This window comes from Ischnura elegans, chromosome 5 (assembly GCF_921293095.1).
Source record: "Ischnura elegans chromosome 5, ioIscEleg1.1, whole genome shotgun sequence".
Lineage (NCBI taxonomy): Eukaryota > Metazoa > Arthropoda > Insecta > Odonata > Coenagrionidae > Ischnura > Ischnura elegans.
Genome location: NC_060250.1, coordinates 104,427,011 through 104,449,717, shown reverse-complemented (window position 1 = coordinate 104,449,717; position 22,707 = coordinate 104,427,011). Strand labels below are relative to the sequence as shown.

Sequence of the window (22,707 nt, the reverse complement as noted above, 5' to 3'; positions counted from 1 at the left end):
CGAATTACCTTCCAGCCAGAGTTGATTTTTATTAATTGTTAGTAGATTCTTTTTCATGCTATATGCTATATTTAAATAATGTCTTCATTCCTATATCTATCCGTAGTGCATAAAACTGAAGGTAGAGGGAGCGTGGTAGCTTTGTGGGTAGAGTACTTGGCCGCTGATCGAGAGACCTGCGCTGAAATTCTGTGTTAAACCTTCGGACACCCCAATGTAAAATCATCGAAGAGACGCAAGGGTGGCTCTCCTACCCCGAATGTGTAATTATCAATTATCATGCACTACTGGCTATAACCGGGTGTGATGTATCCTCATCTATCCACATCAACATTCGGGTTGAATTAATGAATGAGGGATATTTAAGCGAGTTCCTCTCATCCAAAATTGTAAGCTGTATATCTTTCACAGATCTCTATTCAACGTACTCCCTATTATATTCGAGGAAAATTTTCCTGATAGGCAATTATCTCCTCCTCCTCCCTCACGTATGCCATTTTAGTTTTAAATGCGAAACAAAAATTACTACCATTATCACACGTCCTGCGTTTTCAGCTTCAGTTACTGCCTGTTACAGACGCATGTCACCGCCAAATCTGTCATAATCCTTGCAACCTGCTTGACCACTTCACTTAGCACCATTAAACACTGTGTAGGAATGCTCCTTACAAGTAGGTATTATATAATGTATCAGTTTATGTAGTGTATCTTTGCAATAAGACATTTTGAGAGGCTGTGCGACGAAACGCCGTTAAGGAGAGAAATTTGCAAGTTTTGAAAAGAGCTCCGCTGTAGTTTGTCAGTTTGAGACCATTACTTTCAGTGCTGGAGCTAATAAAAATAAGGTAGCATTGTATTTGTACATTACTTACTCATTTTTTGCTGATTACGCGAATGAAATGTGTCTTGAAGTATGTGCTTACTTGGTCGCATTTCATTGCATTTCTAATGAACCGCGCGTGATATTAAGAGATGAATTTTGATACAGCTATGTAAATATATCAGGTGTTGCATATTTTTGTCATCAAATTTTGATTTTTAAATATACTATCACTCATGTTCTCAGGCAACTCCTCCCTGGTTAAAAAGATTCCTTTGAGGGTGCTAAACGCACCTGTTTATGCGGGTAATAAATGGTCTCGAACGTCCATCTTTTCCGTCTCGTAACAGGTGTGGTTTTCCTCATTTGCATTAACTTGATACCTCGCAATACAGTTTTATTTACCGTTCGCGTAAATTTCATGCAAATGAAAGAGACTTGACGAGAGGTCGTCTGGCGAGTTTGTGAACTCTTAGCGTCCCCTGAGGTTAAAAAATGTTTTCCTTTCACTTAAGATACAGTTCAAGTGCAAAGATTCTCACCGCAAGGCGTTGATACTTTGCCAAAGTTGTGGGGCTTTGACGGAAGTCCGCCGCTTGTATCTCCTGAATATTTGATAGAAATTATTTACACCCCTGGGCATGGGAACTTAGTCTCCGAAACATGAGTCGGGTCCTTTGACTATTTTAATATGTAGATCCGGTTCATATATCTCTAAATTTCTCCCTCAGATATGGTGAACTAATTTTCAATCGTATTATTTTCGACAGTAGAAAATTAAATTAATTTACTGATGTCAGATATTATTGAACCTGAAATGAGGATCTGGTGGTATCGGATGGATATTAGTTGTATGGATACAAGTTATTCTAGCGAAGATTATAGGCGTTTAATCTCCAGCCTTTTATTGCAGTGACTGCATTTTTCATAGTTCAATTATAGTTCAACAATCTGATTACTTCAAAGAGAATTAAAATTATCTACTTGCCTGGAAGAAGTGACTCTCATTGTAAATTTGACTGAAAAAGCGAACGGTATGCAGTTATTTTTTAGTTACAGGGGTCCCAAGTAATATTTACTTAGTGCGATGAAAATACCAGGGGGGCTGGTAAGTTTATGTATGACGCGGTTACGGAATTTAAAGTAATATTATAAATTAGTGATGTTGATACTGGAAACAGGGCGAAGAGTGGAACCTGCTACAAGTAGAAACCTAGAGAAATACATGTAGCTAGTTTTGGGAGTGGCGACTGTCATCTATTTGGTGGTGAGAGAATCTCGGGTTTGGAGGGTTAGTCGTTGAGCCTGGTAGGTAGGCACTTCTTCTGAAAATGAGTAATTGGGGATCAAAGCAGTGCCCAATGGCTTTTAAAATAATTTCTCGGTTTCAATAAATTTTGGGAAAGTTTAAAGATGATTGGAGTATAAAAATTAGTATAAAAAGCAATCGATTATTTCGTCTGAGAATGGATGAGTTTTAAATCCTTCCATCCTATACGGAATAGATATGTAGTCCATTTATAAAATTACTGTTGATGCTGTTCACACTGTTTATATGCTCACTCGGGGTCCATGACACAGCTTTGTGCTATTTGTTTCGGCGTTTGCATGCGGAGCGCGACTCACGAGTCGTGTGAAGCTACTATTTCAAAGAAAGCTCCTCATGACTAATCATGAAGATAATTAATAGTAGCGGGCGTAACTTGGTGGAAATCCATGATCGTAGGAATAAAAGGAATCTACATCTACATCTACACAATACCCTACAAGCCGCCTAAAAGGCGTGTGGCAGGGGGTGTTAGGACACCAGCCGTTTACAGCTAAAATAAATGAAGCGCTCTAACGAAGTTGGGACTAGCGTTTATTAAAGTCCTTTATGGTTCAGGGGAAAAACGAATTCCCATATCTATCCGTTCGGCAAAACATCTCTCTTAATTTATCGCTTCTATCGTACCTGGAAATATAGTGTGGCTCCAATATTATGTTCTCTGTGTCGCTCTTAAAGATATCCATTCTCAATTGTTCAAGCAATCTAAGCCTAGCGCGCAGCCTCCGAGTCGCCTGTGGCTCACAGCCTAATTCGCTTAATATCTGGATAACATTGTCTGTACGCCCGTAGCAGTTTTGACGAAAAATAGCATAGGAATAATAACTTTGCCATTCCACATGGTAATGATTACTATGATAAATCCACATGACAGATTACCATGGGGAAATAGCAAAGTTATTATTTCTTCTGTTCCTATAATCATGAAGAGGTCGTTATGTTTGAGACCAGACATTTTGCTCTAATAATGCATCCACAGTTTGTATTTGGTGTCTCCAAAATTTTCAGCCCAAGGATCACATTTAAAACAGAAGTTTTGAAGCAAAAAAATGAAGCATAGATTTTTAAAATCGTTTATTGACTTAAGGTTTAATTCACAGAAACATTACGTGTTCGAAAGCGGCGGCTGATCTCGGCAGGATACACATAAGTTTCCGTATTGTTTCACTTGATAAAGGGGCCTCTAGGGGCCTGAGGAGAGTGCCGTGAGGGCCGCACCTGACTCGTCGTGGTTGGGAGACTGCTGAGTTACCCGATCGAAGGAGTGACCCGGGAAAAGCGGCAGTTTTGCAGAAGGTGGACTGACCATTCTTATTTTAGAGCGTGGAACGAGGTCCATCCACAACGGAGAGCTCCACACTCCGACCACTTTTCCCAGCAACCCATCCCGCTCACTCGGTTTTCAAGTGTGGCCCGTTTCTCGTTGGGAAGGACGGACGCTTGCTGCTTAGGAGGAGGAGGAGGGAGCGACCGTAGAAGGTGGGGTGAGAGGCTGGCGACGACCCCGGGTCCAGGAGACTTGTTTAGCGAGAGCAGAGGGAGAGAGCGCCTGTATATGTACCGTTAGGGATCCAGGAAGCATTTTCGCGGCCTTATAAAAATCTCCGTGTCCGTCTGTGGGGAGGTCCTTCGCGGTTTCGGAATACGTCCATAGAGGGAGGGAGGGAAGGAGAGAGAGAGAAAAAAAGTTGAGCATCGTTTCTTCTTTCGTCGCCCTTTTGTGAGCGTGTGGACGTGTGCGTAACAGAGTATACGAGGCAGCCACCAAGATTGCCTTCCCTTCGCCCCCCTCCCCTCACCTCTAAATGGATGATTGGGATGGGGTTAAGGTCGCGGGAAGGTTCATTGCATTCCTTCGGGTAGTGCGAGATTTTCGATGGGCGTATCTTATAAATAGGTTGATACTAATAATAATAGTATATTTATTGTTCCTTCATCATCATCATTAGCTAACAATCCTAATATTGGTTGGACGCAGCTCTCCATTACTCTCTCAGATCCGCTTGCCTTTTCATATAGACGCATTTCTTCTTTTTTACACCCTTTTTAATATGCCTTGTGTAACTCATTCGGGGGTTGGAGGAACCACCCTCCAACAGGCAATTGCCTCTGTAAACATCGTAATACTGTTTATATTGTACCATAACAAAAAATATGTTCTAGATGAAATTTTGACCCAGACTTGTCCAGGAAATACGATTTAGCCGGCGTGAACATTTTCTTAATTTAAGTTTCAAATTCAGCTTTTGAAATTAAGCAAGCACATTGATTCCGAGTACGCTGGCAATGTATCCGCTGGATCAGTTATTTTTTTCAAATGCGCAGTTGAGGCGAGCGTAAACGAAGTTTGCTCTGAGAAAATGATTTGGTGGTGTAACTGGTAGCACGCCTGACCGGAAATCGGGAGATCCGGGTTCGAATCCCGGCTAAGTCAAATATTTTTTCATGGCGAACTTCATCCTTTGGTGTATTTGAGTGTAAGTCCTTCGTAGCAAGAGGGTTGGAAGATAATACGTTGCTCTGAAATCGGATGAAGCATTTTCGTGAGAAAGAATAACCAAGTAGAAATACATTTAGTCTCTCATTCGAAGGGAAGTTGTGGAGAGAGCACTTAGTGCCATCATCTTTTGCAAACAGGGCTTTAAATCTGTACGTTTTTTCCATCCATTGATACTCAGATACTATATAGTATTGACATGCACTTTACTTTCTTGGAGATTTTACTTCTGTTACATTTGATTCACCTGTGATTACTCGTGTGATCATGCTTGGGTATTAAATTATCATTTTGGGTCAGTTTTTTCTTTAACTTCTAAATACACAAAATGGAGGGACCGTTGAAGCTACGGGGCCGTTAGGCGAGAAAAGCTTTCTGGGTATTAAATCATAATTGCTCGTCAATTAATTTTATTGAATAAATTTATATGGTTTCGCTCCATTCAATGACACCTTAATATAATGTAGATGAATTTGGAAATTACAGAGACAATGCGATAGATATTTCGTGTAATTTACATTAATTTAAAATTAAAGGAATACAATCAGATCCGTTAATAAATCAAATTTTGGTGGCATTAGTTGGTTTTCAGATTTAATGTTTAGGACTGAGCAGTCTACCTCGTATTTAAACCTGCTAAATATTTTAAACTGGGTGTCATGAAGCCGGGTGTGATACGAAATCAAGGAACTTATCTCGTGTTCGAACCGCGTCAAAGAACCCATGTTTCCCGTAATGAAAACCGTGAGATGTTCCCACGATTATAGGCTGGAAAAGCATCAAGGCTTCATATAAACATCAGTTCAAACTAGCGGTAGCCATTCATCAAACCTCTCCTATTAGTGTGAAGTATATTGATTACTTCAGCAGTCTCTCGCCTCCTTTTTCACCGTGGTGCCGGCGGTAGAGGAGGGATTCGTTGAACTTCACAATCAAGTCTGCGCGCTTCTAATAACATTGAATTAGTGGGCAGTCACCAGCGATGCTCCATGAAATCTCCCTTGTTGCTAATTCCACCTACCGACACTTCCATGCGTCTCGCTTTCGTTCTGGCTCGCTAGGAAGAGAGTGACAGCGAGTCGTGCGAATTCTTCGTGCCGGTCTCGAGAGAAGGAGAGTGTCGGAGAATCACGAGTGTGAGGGAGCACAAGTTAATGAGAAGCATATGTGCAGAAAGCGCCCGGGTATGGAAGCAGGAAAATTGATTCTTTTCTGCCTTGATTGCTTCGACGCTAACAGAGTTCTTTTCAAAAAGGTTCTTCACTCCGCTCCTTCCCATCTTTTCCGATTGCTTCCCCTCTCCTTGCCATCCTCCTCCTCCCTATTCCAGCACACACGGCTCTCCTCTTTTACGGGGCTCGCATTTTTTTGGCCACGGTCCCATTCAAAGCCGTCTCCTTTCGTCTGCTCCGCTCGGAAGTGTTCGCTCTTTCAAAAAACACATTGAACTGGACACTTGCGGTCTGGGACGGTGGGTGTGGGAATTTTCTGGAATTCTCATCTCAGGATCGATCGGGTTTTTTTTTCTTTTCCTCTTCAACCTCTTCTTATTCTTTCTTCCTCCATGCTCCTCCCTGAATCGCAACTGTTCTTCGTTCTCTTCTATATATCACTCCACTCGACCTATCCCTCCCTTTGTGCAGTGAATTCCGCGTTCCGGGTTCGAACCTTGCTTGGAAAAAAAATCATTCCTAATCAGAACCTTACACAAATATCGGATTCAACAGTTTATATTCAACCTTCCACGCGAATAGTCGAGAATGATCTTACTGCTTACCGATGGTTGCTTCTGTGTTTGAAGAAATCTTTGTTTTCCCTTCGCTCTCTCAAGGTCGATGACCCATTTATGTGCTTATCAGTACAGTTATATTACTTGGAATGGATACGAAATCGATATTTTCCTCATCTCGTTTGATACGGGTGCTAATAAATATCAGCAGTCAGTAATCCTAGTGATATATTTGGTTTAATATATGCTAATACATGAATTTTATTAATTTATAATGCAATGATATCGAATAATTTATTGCCAGGATATTATTTTTGAAAATATTCCTTTCATGTCACTACCATTGAATTAATCATGTGCTAGTTTCATTGAATTAATCATGTGCTAGTTTCATTGAATTAATCATGTGCTAGTTTCCCGCAGTGGTGAAATGCAATAATCAGGTAAGGGAAGTCTTTATTAACATTGAGCAGCGTAGTTGACATATCTTGTGTAGAAGGGCTATTCGGACCTAAGCTTCGTGGTCGGACGCTTTTTCTTTCGGCTGTAAGAAAAACCGTCCGTTGCACTAACATTTCATTCCATGAAGCGTTTAAATAAGGACCGTTGAGTCTATTGAATACTAGTTTATGTCTCCATCGTAGGAAAATTATTTCATTAAGCCTGAATACACATTGAAAGCCTGGGGATCGTTTTTGTATTTGCATTGCATCGTATTAATCAGTCCACGCAAAGAGCCAGCAGATATTCTGGCATGTTTTCATTCACTTGACGCGGAGTATTACAAATTACATAAACCTAATTGATCGTGCCTCGAAGTTTGATAGTGCAGTATGATATTGAAATGTTTTTTCGTCTCTATATATATCACTGGTGTTTAATAAGTATAATTTGGTGTTTAGTTTACCATTTTTATCTGCACCTACTTACTCTTTTATTTGGAATTGATGACTCGTAATGGCAAAAGTGTCGTGACCAATCATGTCTCTATTTATTTATTGATTCATTAATGCCTCCTATTCACATATGCCCAAAACTTGGGTTTTCCGGCGATGGCAACACCACGTTGCCCGAAAGGCTTGACTGCTAATCGCCGGGTGATCCAGAAATGAACTGAAATCAAAATTATTATTGTAAGCCAGACATTTTACCGGCCTGCGAGCCACCCCTTTGTCATGCCATGAAGCTCTGTACAACGTGCCCTGGGTTTGGGGAAGATGGGGTCATCTGGCCACACCCAACCCCGGTTAAATAAACTAAAGTCAAGTCAAGTCTTCCATGATATACTATACCTTTTATCTTGAAATTTCATCAAAAATTGACATGGAATATATAAATTCAATCGAGTGTTCTCAGAATAACTTCATTTTTTATTAAATTCAGTTAACATTAAGCATGCATTTTTCTATTCATTTAAAGTAAAAATCCCTATTCAAATGATTTCCAAGAAACGTCTCCAATGAAAAGCAGTAATGGATCTTGTTACCTTCCTAATTTTGCTCTCTTATGGTATAAAATAGCGCCAGTGTGCTCCTATGACGGCGTGCTCCTATGACGGCGTTCTCCAGGGCATCCATACCTATAGTTAAACAACAAGTTCTCATCCCTTAAATGATACTTTCTCTTGACAAGCTGAGAGGTTATGCTGACATATCCAAGGCAGTTCTCTGTCGGTGATAAAAAAGAAGAGGGAGCAAATTTTTCATTTATGGTGAAGAAATATGATACTTAAAATAAATTTTGCTTGTCGAGAGCTGTGATGGGAGTGAATTAGCCCTGCTACTACAAATGATAGACAGCGATAGGTGACGTATCCATGATTCTGCGTGGCCCATGCGACCACGTTGTGGTTATTTCCTTCCTGTAAATGGCATGCATGTCGTGATAATTGGCCAGGAAACGATATATCCATTGCGTTGAGAAGATCCTCATCTTCCATATCATCAAGCGCCGTAGAATCTTCCGTCGAAGCTCGTGGGTTTTTCAGCTATATATAGACTTATCATTCTATACACCAAGTGACTATATCCCTCGTCAAGAGCTTCCTGGGCACATTTTATATTTAACGCTAAGATCTTGTTATTCACACCGAATTTGCAAACATAAAATTAGCTATTTATGTAGCAGTTTCATTAAAATATTTTAAAGTGAATTCGAACTTATTCAAGCCGGCCATAGTATTTTTTCTTTCGGTCGGAATTATATTTGAAAATATCTTTTATGCGTCGAAAATATTTTTCCCTAGATCTGTCCAAATTGCTCTCTGAATTTTTCTAACTGATGTAGCCAATCTTCAGATTTTCTTCCATTTTATTCCCATCGTTTATCAAGGAGATATTGTCATCTTTTTACTTCTATTTATAGCTAAAAATTACTGTTACTGCAAGCAAATCTTGGTCTGCTTTTCTGGATGAATAAGCAGCTCATGGTAAGATATTTGTTTATCAAGTTTGGGAAACAGCAGCCACTGATAACATCACCTTCGCAAAATTCACAGGACTTAACGTCCCAAAGCGCGTTGGTGAGCAATTTTTAATAGCCCTGTATCCTTGCCGCCATATTTCTATTTAAATTGGTAGGTAGTGGGATTAGATTTGCTGAAAATTAAATTTACTGCAAGTATACCGAATACAATGATCCCAGCTTTGCCAATTGATTTTTTTCATGGCAAATTTCATCCTTGTTGTAAATAACTTTACGTTCATGCGCGTGACTGCGTACAAAGTTACTTGTTCAATGCACTGCTTTGTACTTTGAATACCTTGGTCAGTATAAAGTTACTAATTCGCGCAAACCCCTGTATCGTACATAGTAATTTTTATTTGGCGTCATTAGCGTTATTCCTGATTTATATCTTCTCTAAAAGGTTGAGTGACACCGAGTAGCTATAAATTTGCTCCGGAGAGAGAATGGAAAAAAAACATGCTTAAAAATTGGTACCTTTGCTGAATGTACTTTATTACCCACGGTTATTTTATCCACGGAATCCATTCAATTTTTAACCGGCAGTCTTTGTACTGGTGAGTAAATACAAAATATAAGAGCCAAATTGACTGAATTGGGAATTCTGTTTAAAACCACGAATTCTTTACTTCCTTACACGTTATCCAACTTTGACTGTTCTTTTTTCAGCATTGAGATATCACCTGTTTTCAAACTAAAATAAATGCTCCATTTTCTCCGAGAGTGAAATATATCACTGTTTAATGGCCTCGAGATATTTCTATAGGCATGTTTTGGCATTATTTATTGCTATATCGTTTGAATTATTCTTTTGTACTGAATTCATAAGGCCAATGTCGCTTATTATTTCATTTATTCGTCGCAAAGTCATTTTAAATTTTACCCTTATTAATATTAAATCAAACAAATATTGAAAAAATATTTTACTCCCAGGAGATTGTTTTTTTTCAAATGAGATATAAATACCTTTAACCATACCAACCATCTAATTAATTTACCATTTGATTTGAAAAATGTAATGTGAGCTATGTAATTAATTAACTCAAATTCTGATACGTTTATTCTCATTAATTCCGGAATCCAATATGAATTAACCAAGTGTTGGCTGGAAACTGGAAAAGTAATGCCATTAAAAATGCAAATGTAGAATATTTAGACGTTCAGCTTTTCAGCACGTGCTTGCAATTGCGAAATGATGATGACAGTTTTAAATTTACACGCGTGACTCCAATCGAAAAAGTACGGCAAATAATCTGGTCACTTTTGTTGTAACACCGAAGTTCACGATGTAAATTTGCTCTACTCGCATCAATATATTCAATATCACATGGTGCTTGACAGTTTCGTAAACTTCTGAAGAAGCCGGAAAAAAATTCATCAATCTGTGTTAAGGCATACGCATTGTATTTCCCTTCATCATGAATCACATTATTTCAGTTCACCATTATTAATATCGAAACACTTCAAACATAAGCGACAAAATTATGGAACGAGGGACACGACAGAGGAAAAGCTTTTACAGCCTTCACGAAATGTTGTACCTTTCAATCTTGGTGGCGATAAGGCGAAGGTTGATCCTCAAGTCTCTAGTTTCGTCTGACATTCATTCTGACACTTAGCGCCTCGTTACGATTCACGGATTTATTTTCTATCCGCTGAATCCCATTTGCCTGTGAGCGACACTGGCCTTATGAATTCAGTACAAAAGAATAATTCAAACGATATAGCAATAAATAATGCCAAAACATGCCTATAGAAATATCTCGAGGCCATTAAACAGTGATATATTTCACTCTCGGAGAAAATGGAGCATTTATTTTAGTTTGAAAACAGGTGATATCTCAATGCTGAAAAAAGAACAGTCAAAGTTGGATAACGTGTAAGGAAGTAAAGAATTCGTGGTTTTAAGCGGAATTCCCAATTCAGTCAATTTGGCAATTTGGCTCTTATATTTTGTATTTACTCACCAGTACAAAGACTGCCGGTTAAAAATTGAATGGATTCAGTGGATAAAATAACCGTGGGTAATAAAGTACATTAAAAAAAAAGGGCAAGGGTTTGAATTAATAAGGGTAAAAATTCATTTTCAGGGGTAAAATTAGCTTTAAAAGACAAATTTATCGTTTATTTTTCATTTGGTACCCAATGTTCAATATTTTAGCGTAGGTTTTTTATGATTTTAAGTTTAATTCCTTAGGACTTATTTTTTACTCCGAATCTACTCTGTAAACCATTTCTATTTATAACAAAAGTTCTTAGCCTGAACCGCATTTCTTAAGCAGAGAAAATCGAAATGAAATAATATTAAACTATAAAAAACCACGTTTTATTAAAAATAAGAAAATGACGGCCTACGGCACCTTAAATTGTTGAAAATTTCAAATTTGATTGATGAGAAAGTTAAAATAAGTTTTAGAAGAACATTTCAGATGTCAAAAACGAAAAACGTATCTTATACGTACGTATCGTATCGTATCTTATATATCTATAACTTGTTCATGTAAGATTGTAAATTGAATACTTTTCGGGCAATACATATCAGACTTGTCTCTTAGTGAAAGCGAAAATAACCTTATATGTGCGCCCCCTATTTCGTTTTTGATACTTGAAATGTTCTTCTAATACTTATTTTAACTTTCTCATCAATCGAATTGGAAAATTTCAACAATTTAAGGTACCGCAGACCGTTATTTTCTGCTTTTTAATAAAACCTGGTTGTTTATAAAAAATTATTTTTTATACTTTAATATTATTCAAGTCTTTTTTGGTTTGTTAGAGAGGAATTTTGCAATCGATTATAATTTTAAGTGCAACGACCATGTGGTTGTCTCAAATATTGTCTTTTATACACGACTTAACTTTCAACGATAATGGTTTTATAATTCCAACTGTAAGAAAATCTATTTAAAGGAAAATATCAGAGCTTTCTTGGTTGGCAAGATAGAATAATCTTTAAATAATACAAGCACTTTGTATCAAGTAGGATAGCAGTTGTTATCGAAATTGTTTTTTTTATACCTAGACTCACTTCACATTTGGATCAAGTGAAAGAACATTTGCTTCCATTAACTTGGACTTCCATTCACTTTCCTTCACTATTTATATGATAATGAAATTGAGCGTATATTTTGTAATTTGTATTATTTAACACCGACAAGAGAAATCAATAACTAATGCAACAGTTTTATCGAGGGGCGACCAGAGTTTCGTAACGCATATTCCGTGAAAACTCGTAATGTATTTTATTTTTAAGTTAGAATTAATTAAAACAAATTGGCCCGAGTGCGCCAATCTGATAAAATATTCTAATCAAACAGTTTATCTTGTCAACCTACCTTGTCCTGATGTCTTAACTCGCTTTCTTCACACTTTCTTATTTTGCGCTTCAATTATTTTACGTTTTTCTTGCTTCACTCAAAAATGAATAGCATTTTTATTCAGTATTTTAAATCGCCAAGGGATCTCAAGAATTAATGCAACAGTTTTATCAACAGCCATCAAGAGTTTCGTAATGGATTCTAATTAAAATATGTAACTTGCCAACCTGCCTTGTCTTAATGTCCTGCCATTGGTGTCTCAACTCGCTGTATTATTATGTAGTTCCTCTTTTTCTCTTTTATTTTTAATATTTTCATCTCTAAATTTGCTAACTTCTACCTTCGATTTGAAATAGTTTTGTAGCATGCGTTAGTTCATTCAATTGTTGATTGGAACAGATAGACGGCTGAAGTTACGTGCGAAGTCAAAAATTCCACATAGCAACGTGCAATTTTTAGAGCAAGTCATAAGAGTAATGGTAAATCGCAGGATTCTTTCTGTTGAAGATAAACTACAGGAAAAATATACAGGTACTTTACGCTTTACAAACACATCTTATTGCACATGCTCAAGGCCATTTGCGCATGCTGTGATTGTAGCGCCTCCATTGGATTTGAATGGCCGTTTTTACAACTCCACATCTAATTTTTATTTCTAAATATTACTCGAGGAACGTTTCCAATCGTGGTAAAAGGTGTAAGAACATTGCATTGTCATTCAATCTACCGATTTGATCGATAGATTTTTCTTCCTCATAGGAAAATCTACTAAAATTGGTAGCATATTAATTGCGTATTGCTTGGTTTCGCTAATAGTAGGACCTGCCCGCCTTGTGACGGTGCAGGATTCCTCGTCCCGTCCTTCCTTCCCCGTCCTTTCCTTGGAGGCGTCGTCGGGCTCCTATCGCGGCGGCGCCTCCTTTCCCTGTTCCTTTCTGTCCTTCCCCTTCTGCCGGCGAGGAGAAAAGCTGACCGCTTATAGTCCTCGCCTCAGGAGTGTATCCAGCGAACCCGACCCAAGGGTTTCGTTTTCATTGCATTGTCATTCAGTTCTGAGCTACCCAGGGAATTTCAGCGCTCTAGTTAATCACGAAGTGATCAGTATTTTGAGTTGCAAGATTTTTCTTGGAAGGACGAACAATAAAGCGAGTATAATAAAACGTGGTAAAAGTGTCTTCTGCCTGTTTCATACTTTTGGCCTCGTGGTGAATGTTTATTTGATAAAACGCTTTGTCACAGTATTCTTTGCTTACGCAGCAATCAATCGTACCTACTCTATTTTTAAAAATTGATTTATCAAAAGAGTAGTGCAAATTATGATCCTGACTTTCTTTTGTATTAGAACGGTTTTACAAAAGCAGTTTCCACATTATTTACCATACTCTTTTTTTTAGATTGGTGCAATGAGTGTAGCTTTTAAACGGTTTTTCAAATGAAAACATTATTAAGTATCAAAAGACCTAATGGTTAGATGGTATTAATATATAATTAAATAATCGTTTTCATTTTTAATATTTATACTTAGAGTCACCAGATTTTGACGAATAGCGAAACTGAGTTCCATCGAACTATTTTTCTTTAGATGATTGTGAAATTGAGTCTAAGGAAATGCTACATATCCTATTTAAATACAGTTTTTATGTTTTATTACAACTATGGATGCGAATATTGCAAAAAAATCTCTACTTAGGATTGCTATTGGCGGCTAAATTCGGCGCCTCTATATAGGTATCAAATATCAAGGACGGGATGCACTTAAGGAAGGCCATTGCTTTGAATGCGAGACTAATAGTTCTCATGTTTCTAATTTATTACCATTAGGCTAGATTCTTCCTATCGCAAACCTGTTTTCCTCCCCGTTCTTTAGCAACCACGGCGCGGAACCTCTGAAACAGTGGCGAGGAAGGATGCATTGGTAGCAGGTGGTGACGTGCAGCCAGTATATCGGGTAGGCGTCGAAGATTAGGCAAGTCATTCTCAGCACTCTGGTAGTTAACTTCTCGCTGACATATCAAGGCGCTTAGTTTTCTTGTCGTTTTAACGACGTGACGGGGATGTAGCTTCGGTTCATCCAATAAAAGATTTAAATTATAGGTAAATAATGTCAGGTGGTGATGTAATTGATCACCGCTACTAACAGCCGTGGTCGTTGGCTGTTTCTAACCCAAGATTTAGTTCCATGATCCACTAAACCAACCGGTTTAGGTTTTTTTGTATCTTTTAGAGTGATAAATTAGGAATTCTAAATCGTTCAAGTTATCGTTTCCATATTACACTCTTAATCTTTATAGCCTCCCGAATCTCTGCCGCTTCTTCATTTCGGGAACAAAAGAAGAGCTAAAAGTCGTAATCTCGCTCTAAGGAGTTAAGTGTCGTGGATTTGACTGAAGACGTCTAAGAGAACGGTTCAGAAAAGGAAGGGACTGATTTCCCTCTGCCTGAGATAATAAACCAGAACTAATTATGGGGTATTTCTTTTTATTTTTTTTTGTTTTTCAATTTCTTTTAGATACAATCAATCCGCCATGGGGATATAATCGTTATTTGTGGCGATTTAAAAATGCACGAATTCGAGAATGCATTCAGAAATTTTCTACATAGATTGAATTTTTTTCCTCTTAATGTTTTCATTGGGATTTCTTTCTGAAACTCGTTAATAATCTTTGGATTACGTGAATATTTTGATAAATCTGAATGAAGTATTTGTGATAGAATATAGTGGGTATTTCCTCATCTACCCAGCGTTTGCCTTTCAAGAGGGTGATTTGTTACAAAATTGTTGAAATATTTTCAACCACGCTGTTCATGCGTCTCATTTTCCCCTTCAAATATTGATACTTTAGCATGGAATGGAAGAAGAGAAAATTTGCGTGGCATTATGTTAACGCTGTCTACAGGGAAATAATGTAAGAATCATCGGGTGTCTCAAGCTGTAATTTATATCCGCCATAGAGGTCCTCCCTCGTTCTTTTAATTGCCACAGGGTGCCAAAAAAATCTGCAGAATTTGAACGTCGGGAAATTGAATTATGTTGTACTCTTATGTTTTCTCATGTGCGAGAAAGTATTTGTTCCTTCTCTCTTGTGACCTTACACAACGGGGGATTCTGAGATAATTTCGTTCAATGATCCGCTAAACGTGGAATTGAATCCGGAAGACATAAGCGCGGGCGTGAACTCGAGCGCCGTGTCATTTCCACCAAATAAGGTCCGTCGAGACATGATATAAACCCTTCCCTTGAACTGGGAAGCGGAAAGCTTTTGAACGTTTCCCCTGGATTAAGAGCTATGAAGTGAAAAAAAATGCTAATGGGTTTTAGAAATGGATCCCAATAGTAGTAATAGCGGCCGTAGTGGTAAATCTTCTCCTTTTGAGCGATGCTACTGGTCCCTCAGACACGGATGGTTCACTGGAAGGTGGGGGTGTTGGGGGGGGGGGGGGTGCGTGGGTGATGCCCGGATGGTGCGTGATGAATACGAAAACGCTGGGCGATGGGCGTGGTTGCACTCGGGAGTGTTGGACGTCCATTGAGGAGGAGGGTGGGGAGGTTAAGTGGTCGTGAGGGGGTAATACCAGGCAACCAAGGGACTTAAACCCCACCCGCACAGCATAAGCCAGCGGTGAGTTATGAATTAAACCATAGTCGGAGGGGGTGGGGATGCATTACTACCGCTTTGCTGGTCATATTTTGCCCTTTTTTTACCCATATTTTTGCATATTTTGAAGCCTATGCCATCTTCTGAAATTAGAGGGTCGTTTAAATAGATTGTAGAGCATCATCTTAAAGCCTCACCATATTTCCACGTGTGTTAGAAGCGATATATATTAAGAGAGGGATTTCACCGATCGGATTGGATTTGGAATTTGCTTTTCCCTCGAAAACTGAAGAATTTTCATCACTGCAAAGTCAATCTCCGGCATTGAAATCTCTAACAACGTGCGCCTCTGTTTTTTTTAAGTTCTTTACTGGCGTGTAGAGTTCTCGGGATCGCCATCGGGTCAGGAACTGCACTACTGCCAACGTTTCGATGTCCGTCTCGGCCATCGTCCTCAGGGCTATGAGAGCTCATAGACCCTGAGAAGTGGAGTCCTTGAAGTGGAATATGAGAATTTATATAGCCGCACGAACAGCGTAGTTGTACATATTACGATCACACGAGAGCTCATAGCCCTGAGAGAAGGGATGGCAAGTGAAACGAAACGAAAATGTTTCGTTTCGACCCGGAGGGAAACAAAAATATGAGGCCTGGGTCTGGTTTCGTTCCCGCACGAAATTAAAGTCATCAAGGAGTTTAGATTCGACCCGGGACGAAACTTTACTCCCAGGAGCGAAACTAAATTAATCGAAACTCAGCAACTCGTACCTGGCGTATAGGTCGAAACAAAACTGTTCGAAGGTGAATCACGTGGTCCCTCCGATGCGAAACATTATCTACGTTTCATTTCATCCCAGAGTTTTAGTTCAGTTTCGAACCGAAGTAGTTTTGTCTCCGATTTCCTTTCGACCCCGAGTTTAGCTCCCCGGCTTTAATTCTTTTTCTTTTCGTTTCTAAAGTTCTCTCCCGGGAACGAAACTATTGAAATTTTACTGGTTTTGACTTTCGTTTAGTTTTCATTGCCATCCCTGCCTGAGAAACGAGAGTCTCACAGCCCAGAAGACGATGGTCGAGTAGGACATCGAAACCCCGGCAGTAGTTCAGTTCCTGACTCGGTGGCGATCCCGAGGACCCTTCACGCAATCTAGTATTTGCTAGGAGAGCACCAAATCTTCGTTCTTTGCTGCTTAACGGCTGGTGTCTTAGCAACTACCGCCGCTCACGCATTGGGGCGGCCTTCATGTTATGTTTGCATATGTAGGTTTACACCCTAATCAACATTAGCCAATATCTCACGTATTAAATATTGCCTCAGAGAAAATAGTATACGGACATAGCCTAACAAATAATATGCGTAAAAGTTCAAGATTACAGAGTCAGTTTTAACCATAAACCTTATACGTCTCGAAAAAGGACAGTATACGACCAATCGAGGGGGAGTGACTCCTCCTCAAGACCTGATTTGTACGTACTGAATATTTTTCCTATGACCTAATTTTGTTCGCCTACCAAATTCCACCTAACATTTAATAAAGCATATCATTGCTCGGGTGAAAACGAATTCGTATACCTATCTCTTCGGGAAAGTATCTCTCTCATTTTATCCATTCTGTCAGACCTTTAAGTATGGTGCGGTTCTATGATGTCCACTCAAATAAATGTCTGTTTTAAATTGCTTACAGGTGGTCTTCGAGCCCACAGTGGCTCCCAGTTTAACCTGTGTAAAACCTTTGTTACGCTCTCTGTTAGCTCATGGTAGTTTTTAACTAATAGCTCCGCTTTTGTGTATTTTATTTATTGCCTGAATCAACTCTACATATGTGCAACGATCAATGATGAAAAAAAATGAATTTTTCAACTTTATTTTTTCTGTAAATTAAATTAGTAAATAAGAGATCCTATATAATTTTATATCGATGATAATTCCAGATTTTAATTATCTTTGTCACAAAAAGTTTTAAATATCTCGTCGTACGTTATGTTTCGCGTTGAATTTTAAGCACAAGCGAGTAATAATTTTGATTTAATTGCCAATAAATGCTGTAATTGAAGTCAAATCACGTTAGAGTTAAATGAAGATGGAGCTACGGTCCGCGGTTGTTTAGGCTAGAAAAGAGGTTTGTAAAAAAATATAAGTTTTGAATTGTCTACATTGTCATCACCATTATTTTGTTTTGTTATCAGTGTATGTGTGTATCTATGATGAATCAAAAATATTTTGTGAGTACTTGCGCGAAAAGTATTGGTTAAGGAGTTCAGTCACGGCGAAACTTCTTTGTAGCTAGTAGGGGGTGGGAAGTGGGAAAGTTAGGATCTACAAGGGGTGCAAAGTGATGTCTCGCGAAAGGGTCAACGCGGGCGAGAGATTGGCCTTTCGAGAGTCACCGGGCAGTTTATTGTCCGAAGGTGTGGCGAGAGCTTAACATACATTGAGAAGGGATGCCGGGGTCGCGAGACCTACGTTTTAGGCCATAATGTTCTCGAAAACGACGACAGTAAAAGGAGAACATTATGCGACCGCGGATTACTGTCTTGTGCAGCTTGGCAATACCCATTTTCCCCACCTTCTCCTGTCAGGTGAGTCTAAAAGGATATTTTTCAGCGGCTGACGCTTCACCCAGCCATAAATGCCTTTAAACTCCAGTATCGTTGAGAGGACCGCATGTTTTTATCTCTAGTCAGGTGAATCGTGAGTTGGATATTTTTTTGGAAGTGACGTCAAAGGCAAGAATAATACTGAGCATTGCTCTAGACGAAAACAAAATTATGTTAAAATTTTACCCTATTCAGCACTTGTGGTTTTGTATCCTTCGTACCCGCAATCTAAGAGAGAAAGAAAGTTTTGGTACATTAAACTTATGATAGGGTTACTTTTCTATGACTCTGCAAGTTATTTCACGTACTGTGTATTCCTCTGAATCCAAAATTTTATACACACTAATCAGGCATCAGTACTTGTTGATTTGTATTGTCCCAGGAAGGTTGATTCGTGTCATGATTCGCATTTTTTATAAATGAAAATAGTAGCGACTTAGCATCACGATTAGTGTATTTTTTCGCTAACAATATTCCTATTACCTTTCTTATTTCTTCTGCGGTATGAATGATGAATCGAAACTCTTGAAAAACTCCGTGAACGGCGCTGTTTCCCAACCTTTTTTTCCTGAATTTAATATTTCTAGAAAGTTAGTACTCGATCGTATTTTGTAATGGAAATTTATATTTTGACGCACATGTACTTGGTTTTGGTGAAAAAAGTAGTAATAAATAATTAATTACGGGAAGATTTAACCGCCACAGCGTGTTTAATACGTCAATGATCTTTAGTATAGCTGAGTACATATCATAGAGCTCCACTAAAATAATATGAAAAGTTATAATGGTAGTCAGCTTGAATGCAGGGATTGTGTGGTGCATAAAAATGTTTACTGATAAAGGTTGCTATTAAAAATTGTGATTTGCGTGCAGTATACTAAATGCGACAATTTTTATTAAATTGTTTTTCTCTTTTTCTCGCTAATTAAGAATTGAATTAATTGGTAGTTTTGAATTGATTAATCCCTGAATCATTATGGAAATATCAGGTTTACTTTATGCTATCCCATTTTGTTAATGGTAATTATTCCTTACTGGCTGGACATAACTGGCCGGAGAATGTTAGTCTCTCAAATTTATCTGCAACCAATATTTGTATTCAATGATAAGAATAGGTATTCAACGTATTGTCACAGGTTGATATAACTGTATCGTGGAGTAAATTCATTTGGTAACCATAGTAATTTATTTTGCTCCTCCAAGAAAAGCAGACCGTGAGATAATGCCCGAGGTCTTGCAGCCAATAATTTGATGGGGACTTATGAAGTAAGTTATAATTCAGTAAGATAATGCATCCGCGATGAGATTTCAGTGCGTGAGAGCTTTCTTCCTCCTCGGAGTCCTTGGTCGTGACACTGGGAGGGATCGGAATGACGTTTTGCAATGGGAAGGCGAAAGTGCATGCGGACTTCAGAGCACCAAGCTCCCATTTTTTCCTCCGCGTCCCATTTCGCGCTGTTGCATGAATCGTCTCAGTGCAAGGAGCTCCCCTCGGGCGATGAAAAGTATTCCTTGATAACAGATGCGAGGTAAACAATCCGTGGGTCACGACGCGGAGGGAGGTCAGTCCACTTTTATTGCACCGGTGATAATGTGGGAAAGGAAGCGTCGGCGTTTTATACGGTGGCTAATTGAGAAGGAGACCACCTACTTACGTAAGATTGGTGCGTGCAAAAGGAGAGGAAGAAGTCGTAATGACCGGGCAAGGGTGGGAATGGAAGAAAGAAAGAAAGATAAAGAATGAGGGAGAAAGGGGAGGCAGTTTTCCGTGAATGCTGCGAGAACGAACCGCCGCCGCGGAATAGATTGCTTCCGCTCCTATTCCAAGGTCCTAGGTTTGATGTCTTCCGAGCTTTATAGACGACGGCCGATACCGTTACGACGATCCCTCCGTGTTCCACACGCATTTGACCTCGTCGATGGGAGCAGTGCAGAAATTATAGCAACAGTGTGTTGAGAGGATGCAGTTAAACTGCTTCCCTTTGCTCGGTGGCAATCCTTAAGAGGACTTGTGCATCTGCAAATGGTTTGGTGCCATTGGGAGAGCGGGCTGACGACAAGAGGCCGCTGGGAATAAGTATACCATTCAGTCCCCTTGTAAACGGCAAGATATAAAGCTATCGCTGAAGCTATTGCTTCCTTCATCGAATGCCTCTCAAGCCACAATCGTGACAATGATATGTACACGTTTTTCTTCTCCGATATTGAAATTTTAAGTTTGATATTAATATTCGTAGATCATCAGGGAAATATTATTTTAACAGCATGACCTTTTAGTCGATGCTTAGAAATAATTTGAGAGAAGTGAGGAAATATTACGGTTTTGAGGGGATGCCTTTAAACTGCTCTTTGTTCTGTGGAGGTCCTTATGGGGAATCTAGAATCTGAAAATGGCATAATGCCTTTGCGAGTGTTTGAAGACTCGAGGGTGAGTCTGGGAAGAAGGTTATCTTCCGGTCCAAGGGTGAATGTGTCATAAAACTGTCGGTTAAACTATTGCTTGTATTAAATGTAATGAGTTTATTTCTTCATCTTTTATGTAGACTTGTTTTTGGTGTGCAGGTACCTATTTTTGATTAATTAAATATACATGCAAGGTCCATTGCAAACGCTTTTTTCCGATGAGTCATTTTAATTTTATATTTTATATTGGCTTTTATTTAACAGAACGTAAGCTTACGATTTGCTAATTTTTTTCTGTTGCTTTCAAAGAGAAAGGTTTTGGAAATAATGCAAATGTATGTTTTTTTATTTTTTCATCTAAATGAAAAATACGTAATGTAATGATCAAAACAGAGTGTTGAAAATTCAGGGGAAAAGACTCTTTTGTCAGGAAAACGTCATGGAATTTAATTCAGGACTCTTGCTACAGCCCTGGCCTCAGTTTGGTCCTGTATGAGGGGCGGACGGAGAGGAAGGTGGGCTAAAGAGGAAGGCACTGGCGTTGGGCCGGGGCGTTGAGCTTGCAGTGTGTGCCTACGTGTGTGTAGATGGGAGAGATCTTGAGCGGGAGATAAGTGGTAAACTAACAGGTGGGAACGTGTCCCGGCAACACCAGGAGAGGAAGAGAGGGAGGGGGAGTGGTGTTGTAAGGAAGAGAGAAAATTGTGAGGTCGGGTGGCAGGCGCCGGGGATAGGCGATGAGGTCGCGCCGGCAGTTGTCGTGTCGGTGGTCGCCTGTCTTTCTCTCCTTCTCTCCGAGGGACAGCGGTGCTCACAGACGGCACATGACTTAGACGGGCGCGCCTCGGAGGGGAAGTGAAATCGGAGCTGGAAAAGTTGAAGATTGTCCGCGAGAGTGAGTTCCTAATCGTCAATCCATTGCGAGAGCACGCAGAGTTCGCGAGGCGATGTTCGAAGCAACCAAATCGAACGATTAGGACCGCGGATAGGGTACAGGGTAGCCATTCACTCAAATTTTGCACTAAGCATAAGTTTGGTGCAATGGCGTGGTAAGGAATTTCGTTCCGGGGGATCAATAACCGTGGTGAAATCTTTGAAAAACAGGGTTCTAAGTACAGGGTTTTCAACTGATTTTAACACATTTCATGGTCGATAAAATTCATTTTTCAGAGAACTTTTTTGTAAATTCACGAATTTCAATATTTTGTTTTTATTTTCTGATGAAGCAAAATAATTGTGTTTTTATATTATGGGGGGCGGACTCCCTCCCTCGCTACGCCCGTGGCTTGGTGTTTCAAACTCAAAATTATATTTCACTGATAAAGCTTATTGGATTAGATTTTGAAGTGGCGTTGCTATGGTTAAGTTTTACGACTATCAATTGAGTAAATACGAAAATTTGCTATGTGCATACATTTGATATTCATATTTCCTCTAATAATCGTCCATCCCTGTGAGAACACATAGAGTTCGTGAGTTGATGGCCGAAGCAACCAAATCGAACGATATGGACCACGAATAGGGTACAGGATAGCCATGAACTCAAATTTTGCACTAGCAATAAGCATAAGCTTGGTAATATTTCAAATCCACTAGTTCAATCCACTCATTCAGATTATTGGATTAGATTTTGAAGTGGTGTTGCTATGCTTAAGTCTTACCACAATCGATTGAGTATAAGTACACTCAATTTTTGCAATATGCATACATTTGATATCCCTATTTCCTCCGTTCATTACACACGTGCAGTTAATTCAATTAGTTTTCTAAATGGTGTCACTAGACTAAAATGATATAAATAACCGTGAAGTAAATTCTTTTACAGGTTGGGATTAAATAGTTCAGAATAGTTCAGTCCAATTATAGCATTATGAAATATATGTATGCCAAAGTTATATTCATATGCATAAGAATTAGTCCCGGTAGTGGACCGAGGAGTCTACTATTAAAACAAAGATCA

General features: G+C 39.1%; 1 non-coding gene across 1 annotated transcript; it reads left to right on the top strand.

Moving 5' to 3' along the window:
• The first annotated feature begins 4,509 nt into the window (after positions 1 to 4,509).
• Trnas-gga lies at positions 4,510 to 4,581 on the top strand. The gene has a single exon. It is a non-coding gene; the product is annotated as a tRNA-Ser (tRNA).
• Positions 4,582 to 22,707: the final 18,126 nt, after the last annotated feature.